Source organism: Miniopterus natalensis, chromosome 2 (genome assembly GCF_054644295.1).
Source record: "Miniopterus natalensis isolate mMinNat1 chromosome 2, mMinNat1.hap1, whole genome shotgun sequence".
Taxonomy (NCBI): domain Eukaryota; kingdom Metazoa; phylum Chordata; class Mammalia; order Chiroptera; family Miniopteridae; genus Miniopterus; species Miniopterus natalensis.
Window position 1 is genome coordinate 90207893 of NC_142082.1, and position 24039 is coordinate 90231931.

Sequence of the window (24039 nt, forward strand, 5' to 3'; positions counted from 1 at the left end):
GGCCTCATCATAAACCGAACCCTAGGTCCAATCGTAACCCTAACCGGATCTCTAATCCTAGCCCTCAACATAACCCTAACCCTAGGTCCAATCGTACCCTAACCGTCTCTCTAACCCTAGCCCTCAACATAAACCTAACTCAAGGTCGAATCGTAACCCTAACCGGATCTCTAACCATAGCCCTCAACATAAGCCTAACACTAGGTGCAATCGTAACCCTAACCAGACCTCTAACCCTAGCCCTAAACATAACCCTAACCCTAGGTCCAATCGTAACCCTAACCGGATCTCTAACCCTAGCCCTCAACATAAACCTAACCCTAGGTCCAATCGTAAACCTAATCGGATCTCTAAATATAGCGCTCAACATAACCCTAACCCTAGGTCCAATCGTAACCCTAACCGGATCTCTAACGCTAGGCCGCAACATAACCCTAACCCTAGGTACAATCGTAACCGTAACCGGATCTCTAACCCTAGCCCTCAACATAAGCCTAACCCTAGGCCCAATCGTAACCCTAACCGGATCTCTAACGCTAGGCCTCAAAATAACCCTAACCCTAGGTCCAATCGTAACCCTAACCAGATCTCTAACCCTAGCCCTCAACATAAACCTAACCCTAGGTCCAATCGTAAACCTAATCGGATCTCTAAATATAGCGCTCAACATAACCCTAACCCTAGGTCCAATCGTAACCCTAACCGGATCTCTAACGCTAGGCCGCAACATAACCCTAACCCTAGGTACAATCGTAACCGTAACCGGATCTCTAACCCTAGCCCTCAACATAAGCCTAACCCTAGGCCCAATCGTAACCCTAACCGGATCTCTAACGCTAGGCCTCAAAATAACCCTAACCCTAGGTCCAATCGTAACCCTAACCAGATCTCTAACCCTAGCCCTCAACATAACCCTAACCCTAGGTCCAATCGTAACCCTAACCGGATCTCTAACCCTAGCCCTCAACATAACCCTAACCCTAGGTCCAATCGTAACCCTAACCGGATCTCTAACCCTAGTCCTCAACATAACCCTAACCCTAGGTCCAATCGTAACCCTAACCGGATCTCTAATCCTAGCCCTCAACATAACCCTAACCCTAGGTCCAATCGTACCCTAACCGTCTCTCTAACCCTAGCCATCAACATAAACCTAACTCAAGGTCGAATCGTAACCCTAACCGGATCTCTAACCATAGCCCTCAACATAACCCTAACACTAGGTGCAATCGTAACCCTAACCAGACCTCTAACCCTAGCCCTAAACATAACCCTAACCCTAGGTCCAATCGTAACCCTAACCGGATCTCTAACCCTAGCCCTCAACATAAACCTAACCCTAGGTCCAATCGTAAACCTAATCGGATCTCTAAATATAGCGCTCAACATAACCCTAACCCTAGGTCCAATCGTAACCCTAACCGGATCTCTAACGCTAGGCCGCAACATAACCCTAACCCTAGGTACAATCGTAACCGTAACCGGATCTCTAACCCTAGCCCTCAACATAAGCCTAACCCTAGGCCCAATCGTAACCCTAACCGGATCTCTAACGCTAGGCCTCAAAATAACCCTAACCCTAGGTCCAATCGTAACCCTAACCAGATCTCTAACCCTAGCCCTCAACATAACCCTAACCCTAGGTCCAATCGTAACCCTAACCGGATCTCTAACCCTAGCCCTCAACATAACCCTAACCCTAGGTCCAATCGTAACCCTAACCGGATCTCTAACCCTAGTCCTCAACATAACCCTAACCCTAGGTCCAATCGTAACCCTAACCGGACCTCTAACCCTAGCCCTCAACATAACCCTAACCATAGGTCCAATCGTAACCCTAACCGGATCTCTAACCCTAGCCCTCAACATAACCCTAACCCTAGGTCCAATCGTAACCCTAACCGGATCTCTAACCCTAGCCCTCAACATAACCCTAACCCTAGGTCCAATCGTAACCCTAACCGGATCTCTAACCCTAGCCCTCAACATAACCCTAACCATAGGTCCAATCTTAACCCTAACTGGATCTCTAACCCTAGCCCCCAACATAACCCTAACCCTAGGTACAATCGTAACCCTAATTGGATCTCTAACCATAGCCCTCAACATAACCCTAACCATAGGTCCAATCTTAACCCTAACCGGATCTCTAACCATAGCCCTCAACATAACCCTAACCCTAGGTACAATCGTAACACTAACTGGATCTCTAACCCTAGCCCTCAACATAACCCTAACCATAGGTCCAATCTTAACCCTAACCGGATCTTTAACCATAGCCCTCAACATAACCCTAACCCTAGGTACAATCGTAACCCTAATTGGATCTCTAACCCTAGCTCTCAACATAACCCTAACCCTAGGTCCAATCGTAACCCTAACCGGATCTCTAACCCTAGCCCTCAACATAACCCTAACCCTAGGTCCAATCGTAACCCTAACCGGATCTCTAACCCTAGCCCTCAACATAACCCTAACCCTAGGTCCAATCGTAACCCTAACCGGATCTCTAAACCTAGCCCTCAACATAAGCCTAACCCTAGGTCCAATTGTAATCCTAAACGGATCTCTAACCCTAGCCCTCAACATAACCCTAACCCTAGCTCCAATCGTACCCTAAACGTCTCTCTAAACCTAGCTCTAAACATAACCCTAACCCTAGGTCCAATCGTAAACCTAACCGTCTCTCTAAACCTAGCCCTAAACATAACCCTAACCCTAGGTCCAATTGTAACCCTAACCGTATCTCTAACCCTAGCCCTCAACATAACCCTAACCCTAGGTACAATCGTAACCCTAATTGGATCTCTAACCGTAGCCCTCAACATAACCCTAACCCTAGGTCCAATCGTAACCCTAACCGGATCTCTAACCCTAGCCCTCAACATAACCCTAACCCTAGGTCCAATCGTAACCCTAACCGGATCTCTAAACCTAGCCCTCAACATAACCCTAACCCTAGGTCCAATCGTAACCCTAACCGGATCTCTAACACTAGCCCTCAACATAACCCTAACCCTAGGTCCAATCGTAACCCTAACCGGATCTCTAACCATTGCCCTCAACATAACCCTAACCCTAGGTACAATCGTAACCCTAATTGGATCTCTAACCCTAGCCCTCAACATAACCCTAACCCTAGGTCCAATCGTAACCCTAACCGGATCTCTAACCCTAGCCCTCAACATAACCCTAACCCTAGGTCCAATCGTAATCTTAACCGGATCTCTAACCCTAGCCCTCAACATAACCCTAACCCTAGGTCCAATCATACCCTAACCGTCTCTCTAAACCTAGCTCTCAACATAACCCTAACCCTAGGTCCAATCGTAAGCCTAACTGGATCTCTAAACCTAGCCCTCAACATAACCCTAACCCTAGGTACAATCGTAACCCTAATTGGATCTCTAACCCTAGCCCTCAACATAACCCTAACCCTAGGTACAATCGTAACCCTAATTGGATCTCTAACCCTAGCCCTCAACATAACCCTAACCCTAGGTCCAATCGTAACCCTAACCGGATCTCTAAACATAGTCCTCAACATCACCCTAACCCTAGGTCCAATCGTAACCCTAACCTGATCTCTAACCCTAGCCCCCAACATAACCCTAACCCTAGGTACAATCGTAACCCTAATTGGATCTCTAATCCTAGCCCTCAACATAACCCTAACCCTAGGTCCAATCGTAACCCTAACCGGATCTCTAACCCTAGCCCTCAACATAACCCTAACCCTAGGTCCAATTGTAACCCTAACCGGATCTCTAACCCTAGCCCTCAACTAAACTTAACCCTAGGTGAAATCGTAACACTAATTGGATCTCTATCCCTAGCCCTCAAGATAACCCTAACCCTAGGTCCAATCGTAACCCTAACCGGATGTCTAACCCTAGCCCTCAACATAATCCTAACCCTAGGTCCAATCGTAACCCTAACCGGATCTCTAACCCTAGCCCTCAACATAACCCTAACCCTAAGTCCAATCGTAACCCTAACCGGACCTCTAACCCTAGCCCTCAACATAACCCTAATCCTAGGTGGAATCGTAACCCTAACCGGATCTCTAACCCTAGCCCTCAACATAACCCTAACCCTAGGTCCAATCGTAACCCTAAGCGGATCTCTAACCCTAGCCCTCAATATAACCCTAACCCTAGGTCCAATCGTAACCCTAACCGGATCTCTAACCCTAGGCCTCAACATAAACCTAACCCTAGGTCCAATCGTAAACCTAACCGGATCTCTAACCATAGCCCTCAACATAACCCTAACCCTAGGTCCAATAGTAACCCTAACCGGATCTCTAACCCTAGCCCTCAACATAACCCTAAACCTAGGTCCAATCGTAACCCTAACCGGATCTCTAACCCTAGCCCTCAACATAACCCTAACCGTAGGTGCAATCGTAACCCTAACCGGATTGCTAACCCTAGCCCTCATCATAAACCGAACCCTAGGTCCAATCGTAACCCTAACCGGATCTCTAATCCTAGCCCTCAACATAACCCTAACCCTAGGTCCAATCGTACCCTAACCGTCTCTCTAACCCTAGCCCTCAACATAAACCTAACTCAAGGTCGAATCGTAACCCTAACCGGATCTCTAACCATAGCCCTCAACATAACCCTAACACTAGGTGCAATCGTAACCCTAACCAGACCTCTAACCCTAGCCCTAAACATAACCCTAACCCTAGGTCCAATCGTAACCCTAACCGGATCTCTAACCCTAGCCCTCAACATAAACCTAACCCTAGGTCCAATCGTAAACCTAATCGGATCTCTAAATATAGCGCTCAACATAACCCTAACCCTAGGTCCAATCGTAACCCTAACCGGATCTCTAACGCTAGGCCTCAAAATAACCCTAACCCTAGGTCCAATCGTAACCCTAACCAGATCTCTAACCCTAGCCCTCAACATAACCCTAACCCTAGGTCCAATCGTAACCCTAACCGGATCTCTAACCCTAGCCCTCAACATAACACTAACCGTAGGTGCAATCGTAACCCTAACCGGATCGCTAACCCTAGGCCTCATCATAAACCGAACCCTAGGTCCAATCGTAACCCTAACCGGATCTCTAATCCTAGCCCTCAACATAACCCTAACCCTAGGTCCAATCGTACCCTAACCGTCTCTCTAACCCTAGCCCTCAACATAAACCTAACTCAAGGTCGAATCGTAACCCTAACCGGATCTCTAACCATAGCCCTCAACATAACCCTAACACTAGGTGCAATCGTAACCCTAACCAGACCTCTAACCCTAGCCCTAAACATAACCCTAACCCTAGGTCCAATCGTAACCCTAACCGGATCTCTAACCCTAGCCCTCAACATAAACCTAACCCTAGGTCCAATCGTAAACCTAATCGGATCTCTAAATATAGCGCTCAACATAACCCTAACCCTAGGTCCAATCGTAACCCTAACCGGATATCTAACGCTAGGCCGCAACATAACCCTAACCCTAGGTACAATCGTAACCGTAACCGGATCTCTAACCCTAGCCCTCAACATAAGCCTAACCCTAGGCCCAATCGTAACCCTAACCGGATCTCTAACGCTAGGCCTCAAAATAACCCTAACCCTAGGTCCAATCGTAACCCTAACCAGATCTCTAACCCTAGCCCTCAACATAACCCTAACCCTAGGTCCAATCGTAACCCTAACCGGATCTCTAACCCTAGCCCTCAACATAACCCTAACCCTAGGTCCAATCGTAACCCTAACCGGATCTCTAACCCTAGTCCTCAACATAACCCTAATCCTAGGTCCAATCGTAACCCTAACCGGACCTCTAACCCTAGCCCTCAACATAACCCTAACCCTAGGTCCAATCGTAACCCTAACCGGATCTCTAACCCTAGCCCTCAACATAACCCTAACCATAGGTCCAATCTTAACCCTAACTAGATCTCTAACCCTAGCCCCCAACATAACCCTAACCCTAGGTCCAATCGTAACCCTAACCGGATCTCTAACCATAGCCCTCAACATAACCCTAACCCTAGGTACAATCGTAACCCTAATTGGATCTCTAACCCTAGCTCTCAACATAACCCTAACCCTAGGTCCAATCGTAACCCTAAATGGATCTCTAACCCTAGCCCTCAACATAACCCTAACCCTAGGTCCAATCGTAACCCTAACCGGATCTCTAACCCGAGCCCTCAACATAACCCTAACCCTAGGTCCAATCGTAACCCTAACCGGATCTCTAAACCTAGCCCTCAACATAAGCCTAACCCTAGGTCCAATTGTAATCCTAAACGGATCTCTAACCCTAGCCCTCAACATAACCCTAACCCTAGCTCCAATCGTACCCTAAACGTCTCTCTAAACCTAGCTCTAAACATAACCCTAACCCTAGGTCCAATCGTAAACCTAACCGTCTCTCTAAACCTAGCCCTAAACATAACCCTAACCCTAGGTCCAATTGTAACCCTAACCGTATCTCTAACCCTAGCCCTCAACATAACCCTAACCCTAGGTACAATCGTAACCCTAATTGGATCTCTAACCCTCGCCCTCAACATAACCCTAACCCTAGGTCCAATCGTAACCCTAACCGGATCTCTAACCCTAGCCCTCAACATAACCCTAACCCTAGGTCCAATCGTAACCCTAACCGGATCTCTAAACCTAGCCCTCAACATAACCCTAACCCTAGGTCCAATCGTAACCCTAACCGGATCTCTAACACTAGCCCTCAACATAACCCTAACCCTAGGTCCAATTGTAACCCTAACCGGATCTCTAACCATTGCCCTCAACATAACCCTAACCCTAGGTACAATCGTAACCCTAATTGGATCTCTAACCCTAGCCCTCAACATAACCCTAACCCTAGGTCCAATCGTAACCCTAACCGGATCTCTAACCCTAGCCCTCAACATAACCCTAACCCTAGGTCCAATCGTAACCCTAACCGGATCTCTAAACCTAGCCCTCAACATAACCCTAACCCTAGGTCCAATTGTAATCTTAACCGGATCTCTAACCCTAGCCCTCAACATAACCCTAACCCTAGGTCCAATCATACCCTAACCGTCTCTCTAAACCTAGCTCTCAACATAACCCTAACCCTAGGTCCAATCGTAAGCCTAACTGGATCTCTAACCCTAGCCCTCAACAAAACCCTAACCCTAGGTACAATCGTAAACCTAATTGGATCTCTAACCCTAGCCCTCAACATAACCCTAACCCTAGGTACAATCGTAACCCTAATTGGATCTCTAACCCTAGCCCTCAACATAACCCTAACCCTAGGTCCAATCGTAACCCTAACCGGATCTCTAAACATAGTCCTCAACATCACCCTAACCCTAGGTCCAATCGTAACCCTAACCGGATCTCTAAACATAGTCCTCGACATCACCCTAACCCTAGGTCCAATCGTAACCCTAACCGGATCTCTAACCCTAGCCCTCAACATAACCCTAACCCTAGGTCCAATCGTAACCCTAACCGGATCTCTAACCCTAGTCCTCAACATAACCCTAATCCTAGGTCCAATCGTAACCCTAACCGGACCTCTAACCCTAGCCCTCAACATAACCCTAACCCTAGGTCCAATCGTAACCCTAACCGGATCTCTAACCCTAGCCCTCAACATAACCCTAACCCTAGGTCCAATTGTAACCCTAACCGGATCTCTAACCCTAGCCCTCAACTAAACTTAACCCTAGGTGAAATCGTAACACTAATTGGATCTCTATCCCTAGCCCTCAAGATAACCCTAACCCTAGGTCCAATCGTAACCCTAACCGGATGTCTAACCCTAGCCCTCAACATAATCCTAACCCTAGGTCCAATCGTAACCCTAACCGGATCTCTAACCCTAGCCCTCAACATAACCCTAACCCTAAGTCCAATCGTAACCCTAACCGGACCTCTAACCCTAGCCCTCAACATAACCCTAATCCTAGGTGGAATCGTAACCCTAACCGGATCTCTAACCCTAGCCCTCAACATAACCCTAACCCTAGGTCCAATCGTAACCCTAAGCGGATCTCTAACCCTAGCCCTCAATATAACCCTAACCCTAGGTCCAATCGTAACCCTAACCGGATCTCTAACCCTAGGCCTCAACATAAACCTAACCCTAGGTCCAATCGTAAACCTAACCGGATCTCTAACCATAGCCCTCAACATAACCCTAACCCTAGGTCCAATAGTAACCCTAACCGGATCTCTAACCCTAGCCCTCAACATAACCCTAACCCTAGGTCCAATCGTAACCCTAACCGGATCTCTAACCCTAGCCCTCAACATAACACTAACCGTAGGTGCAATCGTAACCCTAACCGGATCGCTAACCCTAGGCCTCATCATAAACCGAACCCTAGGTCCAATCGTAACCCTAACCGGATCTCTAATCCTAGCCCTCAACATAACCCTAACCCTAGGTCCAATCGTACCCTAACCGTCTCTCTAACCCTAGCCCTCAACATAAACCTAACTCAAGGTCGAATCGTAACCCTAACCGGATCTCTAACCATAGCCCTCAACATAACCCTAACACTAGGTGCAATCGTAACCCTAACCAGACCTCTAACCCTAGCCCTAAACATAACCCTAACCCTAGGTCCAATCGTAACCCTAACCGGATCTCTAACCCTAGCCCTCAACATAAACCTAACCCTAGGTCCAATCGTAAACCTAATCGGATCTCTAAATATAGCGCTCAACATAACCCTAACCCTAGGTCCAATCGTAACCCTAACCGGATATCTAACGCTAGGCCGCAACATAACCCTAACCCTAGGTACAATCGTAACCGTAACCGGATCTCTAACCCTAGCCCTCAACATAAGCCTAACCCTAGGCCCAATCGTAACCCTAACCGGATCTCTAACGCTAGGCCTCAAAATAACCCTAACCCTAGGTCCAATCGTAACCCTAACCAGATCTCTAACCCTAGCCCTCAACATAACCCTAACCCTAGGTCCAATCGTAACCCTAACCGGATCTCTAACCCTAGCCCTCAACATAACCCTAACCCTAGGTCCAATCGTAACCCTAACCGGATCTCTAACCCTAGTCCTCAACATAACCCTAATCCTAGGTCCAATCGTAACCCTAACCGGACCTCTAACCCTAGCCCTCAACATAACCCTAACCCTAGGTCCAATCGTAACCCTAACCGGATCTCTAACCCTAGCCCTCAACATAACCCTAACCCTAGGTCCAATCGTAACCCTAACCGGATCTCTAACCCTAGTCCTCAACATAACCCTAATCCTAGGTCCAATCGTAACCCTAACCGGACCTCTAACCCTAGCCCTCAACATAACCCTAACCCTAGGTCCAATCGTAACCCTAACCGGATCTCTAACCCTAGCCCTCAACATAACCCTAACCATAGGTCCAATCTTAACCCTAACTAGATCTCTAACCCTAGCCCCCAACATAACCCTAACCCTAGGTCCAATCGTAACCCTAACCGGATCTCTAACCATAGCCCTCAACATAACCCTAACCCTAGGTACAATCGTAACCCTAATTGGATCTCTAACCCTAGCTCTCAACATAACCCTAACCCTAGGTCCAATCGTAACCCTAACCGGATCTCTAACCCTAGCCCTCAACATAACCCTAACCCTAGGTCCAATCGTAACCCTAACCGGATCTCTAACCCGAGCCCTCAACATAACCCTAACCCTAGGTCCAATCGTAACCCTAACCGGATCTCTAAACCTAGCCCTCAACATAAGCCTAACCCTAGGTCCAATTGTAATCCTAAACGGATCTCTAACCCTAGCCCTCAACATAACCCTAACCCTAGCTCCAATCGTACCCTAAACGTCTCTCTAAACCTAGCTCTAAACATAACCCTAACCCTAGGTCCAATCGTAAACCTAACCGTCTCTCTAAACCTAGCCCTAAACATAACCCTAACCCTAGGTCCAATTGTAACCCTAACCGTATCTCTAACCCTAGCCCTCAACATAACCCTAACCCTAGGTACAATCGTAACCCTAATTGGATCTCTAACCCTCGCCCTCAACATAACCCTAACCCTAGGTCCAATCGTAACCCTAACCGGATCTCTAACCCTAGCCCTCAACATAACCCTAACCCTAGGTCCAATCGTAACCCTAACCGGATCTCTAAACCTAGCCCTCAACATAACCCTAACCCTAGGTCCAATCGTAACCCTAACCGGATCTCTAACACTAGCCCTCAACATAACCCTAACCCTAGGTCCAATTGTAACCCTAACCGGATCTCTAACCATTGCCCTCAACATAACCCTAACCCTAGGTACAATCGTAACCCTAATTGGATCTCTAACCCTAGCCCTCAACATAACCCTAACCCTAGGTCCAATCGTAACCCTAACCGGATCTCTAACCCTAGCCCTCAACATAACCCTAACCCTAGGTCCAATCGTAACCCTAACCGGATCTCTAAACCTAGCCCTCAACATAACCCTAACCCTAGGTCCAATTGTAATCTTAACCGGATCTCTAACCCTAGCCCTCAACATAACCCTAACCCTAGGTCCAATCATACCCTAACCGTCTCTCTAAACCTAGCTCTCAACATAACCCTAACCCTAGGTCCAATCGTAAGCCTAACTGGATCTCTAACCCTAGCCCTCAACAAAACCCTAACCCTAGGTACAATCGTAAACCTAATTGGATCTCTAACCCTAGCCCTCAACATAACCCTAACCCTAGGTACAATCGTAACCCTAATTGGATCTCTAACCCTAGCCCTCAACATAACCCTAACCCTAGGTCCAATCGTAACCCTAACCGGATCTCTAAACATAGTCCTCAACATCACCCTAACCCTAGGTCCAATCGTAACCCTAACCGGATCTCTAAACATAGTCCTCGACATCACCCTAACCCTAGGTCCAATCGTAACCCTAACCGGATCTCTAACCCTAGCCCTCAACATAACCCTAACCCTAGGTCCAATCGTAACCCTAACCGGATCTCTAACCCTAGTCCTCAACATAACCCTAATCCTAGGTCCAATCGTAACCCTAACCGGACCTCTAACCCTAGCCCTCAACATAACCCTAACCCTAGGTCCAATCGTAACCCTAACCGGATCTCTAACCCTAGCCCTCAACATAACCCTAACCCTAGGTCCAATCGTAACCCTAACCGGATCTCTAACCCTAGCCCTCAACATAACCCTAACCCTAGGTCCAATCGTAACCCTAACCGGATCTCTAACCCTAGCCCTCAACATAACCCTAACCCTAGGTCCAATCGTAACCCTAACCGGATCTCTAAACCTAGCCCTCAACATAAGCCTAACCCTAGGTCCAATTGTAATCCTAAACGGATCTCTAACCCTAGCCCTCAACATAACCCTAACCCTAGCTCCAATCGTACCCTAAACGTCTCTCTAAACCTAGCTCTAAACATAACGCTAACCCTAGGTCCAATCGTAAACCTAACCGTCTCTCTAAACCTAGCCCTAAACATAACCCTAACCCTAGGTCCAATTGTAACCCTAACCGTATCTCTAACCCTAGCCCTCAACATAACCCTAACCCTAGGTCCAATCGTAACCCTAACCGGATCTCTAACACTAGCCCTCAACATAACCCTAACCCTAGGTCCAATCGTAACCCTAACCTGATCTCTAAACCTAGCCCTCAACATAACCCTAACCCTAGGTCCAATCGTAACCCTAACCGGATCTCTAACGCTAGGCCTCAAAATAACCCTAACCCTAGGTCCAATCGTAACCCTAACCAGATCTCTAACCCTAGCCCTCAACATAACCCTAACCCTAGGTCCAATCGTAACCCTAACCGGATCTCTAACCCTAGCCCTCAACATAACCCTAACCCTAGGTCCAATCGTAACCCTAACCGGATCTCTAACCCTAGTCCTCAACATAACCCTAACCCTAGGTCCAATCGTAACCCTAACCGGACCTCTAACCCTAGCCCTCAACATAACCCTAACCATAGGTCCAATCGTAACCCTAACCGGATCTCTAACCCTAGCCCTCAACATAACCCTAACCCTAGGTCCAATCGTAACCCTAACCGGATCTCTAACCCTAGCCCTCAACATAACCCTAACCCTAGGTCCAATCGTAACCCTAACCGGATCTCTAACCCTAGCCCTCAACATAACCCTAACCATAGGTCCAATCTTAACCCTAACTGGATCTCTAACCCTAGCCCCCAACATAACCCTAACCCTAGGTCCAATCGTAACCCTAACCGGATCTCTAACCATAGCCCTCAACATAACCCTAACCCTAGGTACAATCGTAACCCTAATTGGATCTCTAACCCTAGCTCTCAACATAACCCTAACCCTAGGTCCAATCGTAACCCTAACCGGATCTCTAACCCTAGCCCTCAACATAACCCTAACCCTAGGTCCAATCGTAACCCTAACCGGATCTCTAACCCTAGCCCTCAACATAACCCTAACCCTAGGTCCAATCGTAACCCTAACCGGATCTCTAAACCTAGCCCTCAACATAAGCCTAACCCTAGGTCCAATTGTAATCCTAAACGGATCTCTAACCCTAGCCCTCAACATAACCCTAACCCTAGCTCCAATCGTACCCTAAACGTCTCTCTAAACCTAGCTCTAAACATAACCATAACCCTAGGTCCAATCGTAAACCTAACCGTCTCTCTAAACCTAGCCCTAAACATAACCCTAACCCTAGGTCCAATTGTAACCCTAACCGTATCTCTAACCCTAGCCCTCAACATAACCCTAACCCTAGGTACAATCGTAACCCTAATTGGATCTCTAACCGTAGCCCTCAACATAACCCTAACCCTAGGTCCAATCGTAACCCTAACCGGATCTCTAACCCTAGCCCTCAACATAACCCTAACCCTAGGTCCAATCGTAACCCTAACCGGATCTCTAAACCTAGCCCTCAACATAACCCTAACCCTAGGTCCAATCGTAACCCTAACCGGATCTCTAACACTAGCCCTCAACATAACCCTAACCCTAGGTCCAATCGTAACCCTAACCGGATCTCTAACCATTGCCCTCAACATAACCCTAACCCTAGGTACAATCGTAACCCTAATTGGATCTCTAACCCTAGCCCTCAACATAACCCTAACCCTAGGTCCAATCGTAACCCTAACCGGATCTCTAACCCTAGCCCTCAACATAACCCTAACCCTAGGTCCAATCGTAACCCTAACCGGATCTCTAAACCTAGCCCTCAACATAACCCTAACCCTAGGTCCAATTGTAATCTTAACCGGATCTCTAACCCTAGCCCTCAACATAACCCTAACCCTAGGTCCAATCATACCCTAACCGTCTCTCTAAACCTAGCTCTCAACATAACCCTAACCCTAGGTCCAATCGTAAGCCTAACTGGATCTCTAAACCTAGCCCTCAACATAACCCTAACCCTAGGTACAATCGTAACCCTAATTGGATCTCTAACCCTAGCCCTCAACATAACCCTAACCCTAGGTACAATCGTAACCCTAATTGGATCTCTAACCCTAGCCCTCAACATAACCCTAACCCTAGGTCCAATCGTAACCCTAACCGGATCTCTAAACATAGTCCTCAACATCACCCTAACCCTAGGTCCAATCGTAACCCTAACCTGATCTCTAACCCTAGCCCCCAACATAACCCTAACCCTAGGTACAATCGTAACCCTAATTGGATCTCTAATCCTAGCCCTCAACATAACCCTAACCCTAGGTCCAATCGTAACCCTAACCGGATCTCTAACCCTAGCCCTCAACATAACCCTAACCCTAGGTCCAATTGTAACCCTAACCGGATCTCTAACCCTAGCCCTCAACTAAACTTAACCCTAGGTGAAATCGTAACACTAATTGGATCTCTATCCCTAGCCCTCAAGATAACCCTAACCCTAGGTCCAATCGTAACCCTAACCGGATGTCTAACCCTAGCCCTCAACATAATCCTAACCCTAGGTCCAATCGTAACCCTAACCGGATCTCTAACCCTAGCCCTCAACATAACCCTAACCCTAAGTCCAATCGTAACCCTAACCGGACCTCTAACCCTAGCCCTCAACATAACCCTAACCCTAGGTGGAATAGTAACCCTAACCGGATCTCTAACCCTAGCCCTCAACATAACCCTAACCCTAGGTCCAATCGTAACCCTAAGCGGATCTCTAACCCTAGGCCTCAACATAAACCTAACCCTAGGTCCAATCGTAAACCTAACCGGATCTCTAACCATAGCCCTCAACATAACCCTAAACCTAGGTCCAATCGTAACCCTAACCGGATCTCTAACCCTAGTCCTCAACATAACCCTAACCGTAGGTGCAATCGTAACCCTAACCGGATTGCTAAACCTAGCCCTCATCATAAACCGAACCCTAGGTCTAATCGTAACCCTAACCGGATCTCTAATCCTAGCCCTCAACATAACCCTAACCCTAGGTCCAATCGTACCCTAACCGTCTCTCTAACCCTAGCCCTCAACATAAACCTAACTCAAGGTCGAATCGTAACCCTAAACGGATCTCTAACCATAGCCCTCAACATAACCCTAACACTAGGTGCAATCGTAACCCTAACCAGACCTCTAACCCTAGCCCTAAACATAACCCTAACCCTAGGTCCAATCGTAACCCTAACCGGATCTCTAACCCTAGCCCTCAACATAAACCTAACCCTAGGTCCAATCGTAAACCTAATCGGATCTCTAAATATAGCGCTCAACATAACCCTAACCCTAGATCCAATCGTAACCCTAACCGGATCTCTAACGCTAGGCCTCAAAATAACCCTAACCCTAGGTCCAATCGTAACCCTAACCAGATCTCTAACCCTAGCCCTCAACATAACCCTAACCCTAGGTCCAATCGTAACCCTAACCGGATCTCTAACCCTAGCCCTCAACATAACACTAACCGTAGGTGCAATCGTAACCCTAACCGGATCGCTAACCCTAGGCCTCATCATAAACCGAACCCTAGGTCCAATCGTAACCCTAACCGGATCTCTAATCCTAGCCCTCAACATAACCCTAACCCTAGGTCCAATCGTACCCTAACCGTCTCTCTAACCCTAGCCCTCAACATAAACCTAACTCAAGGTCGAATCGTAACCCTAACCGGATCTCTAACCATAGCCCTCAACATAAGCCTAACACTAGGTGCAATCGTAACCCTAACCAGACCTCTAACCCTAGCCCTAAACATAACCCTAACCCTAGGTCCAATCGTAACCCTAACCGGATCTCTAACCCTAGCCCTCAACATAAACCTAACCCTAGGTCCAATCGTAAACCTAATCGGATCTCTAAATATAGCGCTCAACATAACCCTAACCCTAGGTCCAATCGTAACCCTAACCGGATCTCTAACGCTAGGCCGCAACATAACCCTAACCCTAGGTACAATCGTAACCGTAACCGGATCTCTAACCCTAGCCCTCAACATAAGCCTAACCCTAGGCCCAATCGTAACCCTAACCGGATCTCTAACGCTAGGCCTCAAAATAACCCTAACCCTAGGTCCAATCGTAACCCTAACCAGATCTCTAACCCTAGCCCTCAACATAAACCTAACCCTAGGTCCAATCGTAAACCTAATCGGATCTCTAAATATAGCGCTCAACATAACCCTAACCCTAGGTCCAATCGTAACCCTAACCGGATCTCTAACGCTAGGCCGCAACATAACCCTAACCCTAGGTACAATCGTAACCGTAACCGGATCTCTAACCCTAGCCCTCAACATAAGCCTAACCCTAGGCCCAATCGTAACCCTAACCGGATCTCTAACGCTAGGCCTCAAAATAACCCTAACCCTAGGTCCAATCGTAACCCTAACCAGATCTCTAACCCTAGCCCTCAACATAACCCTAACCCTAGGTCCAATCGTAACCCTAACCGGATCTCTAACCCTAGCCCTCAACATAACCCTAACCCTAGGTCCAATCGTAACCCTAACCGGATCTCTAACCCTAGTCCTCAACATAACCCTAACCCTAGGTCCAATCGTAACCCTAACCGGATCTCTAATCCTAGCCCTCAACATAACCCTAACCCTAGGTCCAATCGTACCCTAACCGTCTCTCTAACCCTAGCCATCAACATAAACCTAACTCAAGGTCGAATCGTAACCCTAACCGGATCTCTAACCATAGCCCTCAACATAACCCTAACACTAGGTGCAATCGTAACCCTAACCAGACCTCTAACCCTAGCCCTAAACATAACCCTAACCCTAGGTCCAATCGTAACCCTAACCGGATCTCTAACCCTAGCCCTCAACATAAACCTAACCCTAGGTCCAATCGTAAACCTAATCGGATCTCTAAATATAGCGCTCAACATAACCCTAACCCTAGGTCCAATCGTAACCCTAACCGGATCTCTAACGCTAGGCCGCAACATAACCCTAACCCTAGGTACAATCGTAACCGTAACCGGATCTCTAACCCTAGCCCTCAACATAAGCCTAACCCTAGGCCCAATCGTAACCCTAACCGGATCTCTAACGCTAGGCCTCAAAATAACCCTAACCCTAGGTCCAATCGTAACCCTAACCAGATCTCTAACCCTAGCCCTCAACATAACCCTAACCCTAGGTCCAATCGTAACCCTAACCGGATCTCTAACCCTAGCCCTCAACATAACCCTAACCCTAGGTCCAATCGTAACCCTAACCGGATCTCTAACCCTAGTCCTCAACATAACCCTAACCCTAGGTCCAATCGTAACCCTAACCGGACCTCTAACCCTAGCCCTCAACATAACCCTAACCATAGGTCCAATCGTAACCCTAACCGGATCTCTAACCCTAGCCCTCAACATAACCCTAACCCTAGGTCCAATCGTAACCCTAACCGGATCTCTAACCCTAGCCCTCAACATAACCCTAACCCTAGGTCCAATCGTAACCCTAACCGGATCTCTAACCCTAGCCCTCAACATAACCCTAACCATAGGTCCAATCTTAACCCTAACTGGATCTCTAACCCTAGCCCCCAACATAACCCTAACCCTAGGTACAATCGTAACCCTAATTGGATCTCTAACCATAGCCCTCAACATAACCCTAACCATAGGTCCAATCTTAACCCTAACCGGATCTCTAACCATAGCCCTCAACATAACCCTAACCCTAGGTACAATCGTAACACTAACTGGATCTCTAACCCTAGCCCTCAACATAACCCTAACCATAGGTCCAATCTTAACCCTAACCGGATCTTTAACCATAGCCCTCAACATAACCCTAACCCTAGGTACAATCGTAACCCTAATTGGATCTCTAACCCTAGCTCTCAACATAACCCTAACCCTAGGTCCAATCGTAACCCTAACCGGATCTCTAACCCTAGCCCTCAACATAACCCTAACCCTAGGTCCAATCGTAACCCTAACCGGATCTCTAACCCTAGCCCTCAACATAACCCTAACCCTAGGTCCAATCGTAACCCTAACCGGATCTCTAAACCTAGCCCTCAACATAAGCCTAACCCTAGGTCCAATTGTAATCCTAAACGGATCTCTAACCCTAGCCCTCAACATAACCCTAACCCTAGCTCCAATCGTACCCTAAACGTCTCTCTAAACCTAGCTCTAAACATAACCCTAACCCTAGGTCCAATCGTAAACCTAACCGTCTCTCTAAACCTAGCCCTAAACATAACCCTAACCCTAGGTCCAATTGTAACCCTAACCGTATCTCTAACCCTAGCCCTCAACATAACCCTAACCCTAGGTACAATCGTAACCCTAATTGGATCTCTAACCGTAGCCCTCAACATAACCCTAACCCTAGGTCCAATCGTAACCCTAACCGGATCTCTAACCCTAGCCCTCAACATAACCCTAACCCTAGGTCCAATCGTAACCCTAACCGGATCTCTAAACCTAGCCCTCAACATAACCCTAACCCTAGGTCCAATCGTAACCCTAACCGGATCTCTAACACTAGCCCTCAACATAACCCTAACCCTAGGTCCAATCGTAACCCTAACCGGATCTCTAACCATTGCCCTCAACATAACCCTAACCCTAGGTACAATCGTAACCCTAATTGGATCTCTAACCCTAGCCCTCAACATAACCCTAACCCTAGGTCCAATCGTAACCCTAACCGGATCTCTAACCCTAGCCCTCAACATAACCCTAACCCTAGGTCCAATCGTAATCTTAACCGGATCTCTAACCCTAGCCCTCAACATAACCCTAACCCTAGGTCCAATCATACCCTAACCGTCTCTCTAAACCTAGCTCTCAACATAACCCTAACCCTAGGTCCAATCGTAAGCCTAACTGGATCTCTAAACCTAGCCCTCAACATAACCCTAACCCTAGGTACAATCGTAACCCTAATTGGATCTCTAACCCTAGCCCTCAACATAACCCTAACCCTAGGTACAATCGTAACCCTAATTGGATCTCTAACCCTAGCCCTCAACATAACCCTAACCCTAGGTCCAATCGTAACCCTAACCGGATCTCTAAACATAGTCCTCAACATCACCCTAACCCTAGGTCCAATCGTAACCCTAACCTGATCTCTAACCCTAGCCCCCAACATAACCCTAACCCTAGGTACAATCGTAACCCTAATTGGATCTCTAATCCTAGCCCTCAACATAACCCTAACCCTAGGTCCAATCGTAACCCTAACCGGATCTCTAACCCTAGCCCTCAACATAACCCTAACCCTAGGTCCAATTGTAACCCTAACCGGATCTCTAACCCTAGCCCTCAACTAAACTTAACCCTAGGTGAAATCGTAACACTAATTGGATCTCTATCCCTAGCCCTCAAGATAACCCTAACCCTAGGTCCAATCGTAACCCTAACCGGATGTCTAACCCTAGCCCTCAACATAATCCTAACCCTAGGTCCAATCGTAACCCTAACCGGATCTCTAACCCTAGCCCTCAACATAACCCTAACCCTAAGTCCAATCGTAACCCTAACCGGACCTCTAACCCTAGCCCTCAACATAACCCTAATCCTAGGTGGAATCGTAACCCTAACCGGATCTCTAACCCTAGCCCTCAACATAACCCTAACCCTAGGTCCAATCGTAACCCTAAGCGGATCTCTAACCCTAGCCCTCAATATAACCCTAACCCTAGGTCCAATCGTAACCCTAACCGGATCTCTAACCCTAGGCCTCAACATAAACCTAACCCTAGGTCCAATCGTAAACCTAACCGGATCTCTAACCATAGCCCTCAACATAACCCTAACCCTAGGTCCAATAGTAACCCTAACCGGATCTCTAACCCTAGCCCTCAACATAACCCTAAACCTAGGTCCAATCGTAACCCTAACCGGATCTCTAACCCTAGCCCTCAACATAACCCTAACCGTAGGTGCAATCGTAACCCTAACCGGATTGCTAACCCTAGCCCTCATCATAAACCGAACCCTAGGTCCAATCGTAACCCTAACCGGATCTCTAATCCTAGCCCTCAACATAACCCTAACCCTAGGTCCAATCGTACCCTAACCGTCTCTCTAACCCTAGCCCTCAACATAAACCTAACTCAAGGTCGAATCGTAACCCTAACCGGATCTCTAACCATAGCCCTCAACATAACCCTAACACTAGGTGCAATCGTAACCCTAACCAGACCTCTAACCCTAGCCCTAAACATAACCCTAACCCTAGGTCCAATCGTAACCCTAACCGGATCTCTAACCCTAGCCCTCAACATAAACCTAACCCTAGGTCCAATCGTAAACCTAATCGGATCTCTAAATATAGCGCTCAACATAACCCTAACCCTAGGTCCAATCGTAACCCTAACCGGATCTCTAACGCTAGGCCTCAAAATAACCCTAACCCTAGGTCCAATCGTAACCCTAACCAGATCTCTAACCCTAGCCCTCAACATAACCCTAACCCTAGGTCCAATCGTAACCCTAACCGGATCTCTAACCCTAGCCCTCAACATAACACTAACCGTAGGTGCAATCGTAACCCTAACCGGATCGCTAACCCTAGGCCTCATCATAAACCGAACCCTAGGTCCAATCGTAACCCTAACCGGATCTCTAATCCTAGCCCTCAACATAACCCTAACCCTAGGTCCAATCGTACCCTAACCGTCTCTCTAACCCTAGCCCTCAACATAAACCTAACTCAAGGTCGAATCGTAACCCTAACCGGATCTCTAACCATAGCCCTCAACATAACCCTAACACTAGGTGCAATCGTAACCCTAACCAGACCTCTAACCCTAGCCCTAAACATAACCCTAACCCTAGGTCCAATCGTAACCCTAACCGGATCTCTAACCCTAGCCCTCAACATAAACCTAACCCTAGGTCCAATCGTAAACCTAATCGGATCTCTAAATATAGCGCTCAACATAACCCTAACCCTAGGTCCAATCGTAACCCTAACCGGATATCTAACGCTAGGCCGCAACATAACCCTAACCCTAGGTACAATCGTAACCGTAACCGGATCTCTAACCCTAGCCCTCAACATAAGCCTAACCCTAGGCCCAATCGTAACCCTAACCGGATCTCTAACGCTAGGCCTCAAAATAACCCTAACCCTAGGTCCAATCGTAACCCTAACCAGATCTCTAACCCTAGCCCTCAACATAACCCTAACCCTAGGTCCAATCGTAACCCTAACCGGATCTCTAACCCTAGCCCTCAACATAACCCTAACCCTAGGTCCAATCGTAACCCTAACCGGATCTCTAACCCTAGTCCTCAACATAACCCTAATCCTAGGTCCAATCGTAACCCTAACCGGACCTCTAACCCTAGCCCTCAACATAACCCTAACCCTAGGTCCAATCGTAACCCTAACCGGATCTCTAACCCTAGCCCTCAACATAACCCTAACCATAGGTCCAATCTTAACCCTAACTAGATCTCTAACCCTAGCCCCCAACATAACCCTAACCCTAGGTCCAATCGTAACCCTAACCGGATCTCTAACCATAGCCCTCAACATAACCCTAACCCTAGGTACAATCGTAACCCTAATTGGATCTCTAACCCTAGCTCTCAACATAACCCTAACCCTAGGTCCAATCGTAACCCTAAATGGATCTCTAACCCTAGCCCTCAACATAACCCTAACCCTAGGTCCAATCGTAACCCTAACCGGATCTCTAACCCGAGCCCTCAACATAACCCTAACCCTAGGTCCAATCGTAACCCTAACCGGATCTCTAAACCTAGCCCTCAACATAAGCCTAACCCTAGGTCCAATTGTAATCCTAAACGGATCTCTAACCCTAGCCCTCAACATAACCCTAACCCTAGCTCCAATCGTACCCTAAACGTCTCTCTAAACCTAGCTCTAAACATAACCCTAACCCTAGGTCCAATCGTAAACCTAACCGTCTCTCTAAACCTAGCCCTAAACATAACCCTAACCCTAGGTCCAATTGTAACCCTAACCGTATCTCTAACCCTAGCCCTCAACATAACCCTAACCCTAGGTACAATCGTAACCCTAATTGGATCTCTAACCCTCGCCCTCAACATAACCCTAACCCTAGGTCCAATCGTAACCCTAACCGGATCTCTAACCCTAGCCCTCAACATAACCCTAACCCTAGGTCCAATCGTAACCCTAACCGGATCTCTAAACCTAGCCCTCAACATAACCCTAACCCTAGGTCCAATCGTAACCCTAACCGGATCTCTAACACTAGCCCTCAACATAACCCTAACCCTAGGTCCAATTGTAACCCTAACCGGATCTCTAACCATTGCCCTCAACATAACCCTAACCCTAGGTACAATCGTAACCCTAATTGGATCTCTAACCCTAGCCCTCAACATAACCCTAACCCTAGGTCCAATCGTAACCCTAACCGGATCTCTAACCCTAGCCCTCAACATAACCCTAACCCTAGGTCCAATCGTAACCCTAACCGGATCTCTAAACCTAGCCCTCAACATAACCCTAACCCTAGGTCCAATTGTAATCTTAACCGGATCTCTAACCCTAGCCCTCAACATAACCCTAACCCTAGGTCCAATCATACCCTAACCGTCTCTCTAAACCTAGCTCTCAACATAACCCTAACCCTAGGTCCAATCGTAAGCCTAACTGGATCTCTAACCCTAGCCCTCAACAAAACCCTAACCCTAGGTACAATCGTAAACCTAATTGGATCTCTAACCCTAGCCCTCAACATAACCCTAACCCTAGGTACAATCGTAACCCTAATTGGATCTCTAACCCTAGCCCTCAACATAACCCTAACCCTAGGTCCAATCGTAACCCTAACCGGATCTCTAAACATAGTCCTCAACATCACCCTAACCCTAGGTCCAATCGTAACCCTAACCGGATCTCTAAACATAGTCCTCGACATCACCCTAACCCTAGGTCCAATCGTAACCCTAACCGGATCTCTAACCCTAGCCCTCAACATAACCCTAACCCTAGGTCCAATCGTAACCCTAACCGGATCTCTAACCCTAGTCCTCAACATAACCCTAATCCTAGGTCCAATCGTAACCCTAACCGGACCTCTAACCCTAGCCCTCAACATAACCCTAACCCTAGGTCCAATCGTAACCCTAACCGGATCTCTAACCCTAGCCCTCAACATAACCCTAACCCTAGGTCCAATTGTAACCCTAACCGGATCTCTAACCCTAGCCCTCAACTAAACTTAACCCTAGGTGAAATCGTAACACTAATTGGATCTCTATCCCTAGCCCTCAAGATAACCCTAACCCTAGGTCCAATCGTAACCCTAACCGGATGTCTAACCCTAGCCCTCAACATAATCCTAACCCTAGGTCCAATCGTAACCCTAACCGGATCTCTAACCCTAGCCCTCAACATAACCCTAACCCTAAGTCCAATCGTAACCCTAACCGGACCTCTAACCCTAGCCCTCAACATAACCCTAATCCTAGGTGGAATCGTAACCCTAACCGGATCTCTAACCCTAGCCCTCAACATAACCCTAACCCTAGGTCCAATCGTAACCCTAAGCGGATCTCTAACCCTAGCCCTCAATATAACCCTAACCCTAGGTCCAATCGTAACCCTAACCGGATCTCTAACCCTAGGCCTCAACATAAACCTAACCCTAGGTCCAATCGTAAACCTAACCGGATCTCTAACCATAGCCCTCAACATAACCCTAACCCTAGGTCCAATAGTAACCCTAACCGGATCTCTAACCCTAGCCCTCAACATAACCCTAACCCTAGGTCCAATCGTAACCCTAACCGGATCTCTAACCCTAGCCCTCAACATAACACTAACCGTAGGTGCAATCGTAACCCTAACCGGATCGCTAACCCTAGGCCTCATCATAAACCGAACCCTAGGTCCAATCGTAACCCTAACCGGATCTCTAATCCTAGCCCTCAACATAACCCTAACCCTAGGTCCAATCGTACCCTAACCGTCTCTCTAACCCTAGCCCTCAACATAAACCTAACTCAAGGTCGAATCGTAACCCTAACCGGATCTCTAACCATAGCCCTCAACATAACCCTAACACTAGGTGCAATCGTAACCCTAACCAGACCTCTAACCCTAGCCCTAAACATAACCCTAACCCTAGGTCCAATCGTAACCCTAACCGGATCTCTAACCCTAGCCCTCAACATAAACCTAACCCTAGGTCCAATCGTAAACCTAATCGGATCTCTAAATATAGCGCTCAACATAACCCTAACCCTAGGTCCAATCGTAACCCTAACCGGATATCTAACGCTAGGCCGCAACATAACCCTAACCCTAGGTACAATCGTAACCGTAACCGGATCTCTAACCCTAGCCCTCAACATAAGCCTAACCCTAGGCCCAATCGTAACCCTAACCGGATCTCTAACGCTAGGCCTCAAAATAACCCTAACCCTAGGTCCAATCGTAACCCTAACCAGATCTCTAACCCTAGCCCTCAACATAACCCTAACCCTAGGTCCAATCGTAACCCTAACCGGATCTCTAACCCTAGCCCTCAACATAACCCTAACCCTAGGTCCAATCGTAACCCTAACCGGATCTCTAACCCTAGTCCTCAACATAACCCTAATCCTAGGTCCAATCGTAACCCTAACCGGACCTCTAACCCTAGCCCTCAA